The following is a 2,575-nucleotide window of genomic DNA, read 5'->3' as shown; positions in this document are numbered from 1 at the left end:
AAAATGAAAAGAAAATACTACATGTTTGTGGAGTAGAGTCTCGTACTAATCATCTCACAACCCAGCAGATTTATCTTGTGAACATTTGGAGGGGCACAACCCTAGGGGTTGTCCCTTGGGAACCACTGAACTAAACTTCCTGACTGTATATGAAGTAGTTAAAACTAGCTCCACTTGAACCACTACAACAGCAAAATGCTCCATTTGATACATTTTTAGTGATAATTGTTTGTATAATAGTAAAAACGTTTGTAAAATAAGTGTAAAAAAGGGTGCAGGCTGCAGTTATATAGAGTTTATAGCAATTCCCAGATAACATGGGACAAATCAACAATGAGTCCAAACTGTAATAAACTCTGATAAACCGACTGAATATTTTGGACTTGGAAATGCAGCCTACACTATTGATGAAGTTTGCAAGCTGTGAAAACAGTCAGAAAGCACGACACAATATGACAGAACCTGCATTTTCACCTTTTTATCATGTGCCTCAGACAAATGCCGCTGTTGCCTGCACCTTATACTGCTTTTGCTGACCATCTTCAGGTAGACATACAGTTCTCATGAATTACCAAGGTGCTTTGCATTTGCACAAGTTAATACAACCCCTAGACATGTCACGGAACTTCAGAAAAGGAAATAAGGGCAGAGGGTTTTTGCTGACTGTGTGGCATCTGTTTGCTTTCCTGAAGACATACAGGTGTTTCATTCAGGCTTTCTGCCCTATGTGAACAGTTAGCTGGCAAGAGGATGGATGAATGGATGGGATGATTAAATTTAGGAGCGGTTAATCTATGTTGGTTTTTTTTTTGTATGTGTTAACATGGTACTCTGACTGATGAGAAATTTTAAAACTGGCACTTTATGTGAAAAAGGCTGCTGAGCACTTAGGCTGCTAACATTATCCCCTTGAATCTTAACATGATGTAGTGTTTAAGAATGATTTCTTTTCTTTTCTGGTACAGTTGTGAAATGTAGAAATTGTATATATTTTCCTCTCACCTTCTCCCCTTGTAATGAAGGCACAGAATCTCGTAAACTGTGGAAGCTGTCTTTAATGTGGTCCCTGCGTTTGCGCTCCAGCGCATTGTGATGTGCTCGCTTGTCTGCCTGTGAGGGAACACACAGTTTATACTGGCAATTCGTAAAACACAGGCCACTTATGCAGAAACACAGAAGATAAAACCAATGAAGTCACAAAAAAGTTTGTTACTTTAAATCCACGTTCTTCTTTTAACACATGAGAAGAAAACAGCAGGTCATCTGAAGCTGCAATATGCAAATGCTGTAGCTTTAAATAGCAAATAAGTAGTGGCCTTTTCTTTCACAGTGAGCTTGTGTGCACATATGGAAATCTCATTTTCCTGACAACATACAGCAGGAACCTGTGGTGTATATATAAGGTTTACATGGATGTGATATCTGTTTACAGAGTCTCAACTGAATATCTGTTGTTTGCTTTCTGTTGCTTCAAGGGTTGGACCAGTATATCCTGACAGTCTCAACACACTGTCCAATCATTGTCCTTCACAGGAGCCCAAAAACAACTCAATGTCCATCCTCTCTCTATTGTTTTGAACAGACTGAACAGAACCAACTGATGACGGAAAATTTTATATGAGGTTCAGTAGCTAGCAACAAAAATGTGTGTTTCTTTGGTACAAGAGTTTCATTCAGTATAAGGTATGTATAAGGTATAAGGTATGGCAACATAAAAATTGGCACCATGATTGAAAACATAATATCCCTCAATATCCCATGCAAATTGCATGATCAATAAACAGACATATTTCTTTAAATGAAAGATTACAGACAGACACATATTTGTGTGGTATGGGTTGAAAATTTCAGTCACACTGGATGACTTTCCAGACCGTAGGCCTTACATGGCTGAATGGAGCAAATAAACATCTTACAGTTATCATACACTCATTAAAACAATTTGCCAGGTCAAATGTAGTGTAGTTTAAGAACTGCTATAGTTGTAGTTGCTAGACACATATTGAATTTAGATATTGGTATATGTTATCCTGGAAGGAAATGTGGATGTTATCAAAATATATAACAATTATTAAAAGTATATCAAATCAACTAAAAAAATATAATAATAATAATAACCCTATACATTAGATGTATACATCAATGCAGGATTAAAAGGCCTAACAATATATGTATACTGGTTGCATCCAAAGCTGGAGAGCCCAGCTTTATCAATCTACGGCTCTGTGAAATATGTAATGAGGTCAAGGACCTGACATGATTTCACATGCATGCTGCATTAAAACAACACAGTATATTCATGGGCCATTAAACGTATTTAAAAAGATCCAGAGAGCTACAGGAAAATAACAGACGAACCTGACGGATCCATAATCGAAAAAACAAAACAACATGAACACAGCCTCTCTGGTGTCCTGTTGGCGTTACAAGCAGCTGCACAACAGTGCAGAGCTAATGTGGAGGGAGGTTTGGCAACACGAGCCGACGTTGGAAGAAGAACACCGAGTACCTAATGCATTTTCAGTCCTGGTTTGCTACATTAGCATTGTGGGTAAAATGAAATTATATCCTGGTT

General features: G+C 37.9%; 1 long non-coding RNA gene across 1 annotated transcript; it reads right to left on the bottom strand.

Annotated features, from left to right (window-relative positions):
• Nucleotides 1–1,037: 1,037 nt before the first annotated feature.
• LOC147820296 (uncharacterized) lies at nucleotides 1,038–2,567 on the bottom strand. Its single transcript, XR_015436928.1, has 2 exons — nucleotides 2,359–2,567; nucleotides 1,038–1,110 (listed from the first exon to the last, which is right to left on the bottom strand). It is a non-coding gene; the product is annotated as an uncharacterized LOC147820296 (long non-coding RNA).
• Nucleotides 2,568–2,575: the final 8 nt, after the last annotated feature.

Source organism: Seriola lalandi, unplaced genomic scaffold (assembly GCF_002814215.2).
Source record: "Seriola lalandi dorsalis isolate HSWRI2012SDOR001 ecotype SW California unplaced genomic scaffold, Sedor1 jcf7180001973343, whole genome shotgun sequence".
Taxonomy (NCBI): domain Eukaryota; kingdom Metazoa; phylum Chordata; class Actinopteri; order Carangiformes; family Carangidae; genus Seriola; species Seriola lalandi.
Note: the sequence above shows the minus strand (reverse complement) of the source record. Positions and strands in the feature narration are given on the sequence as shown.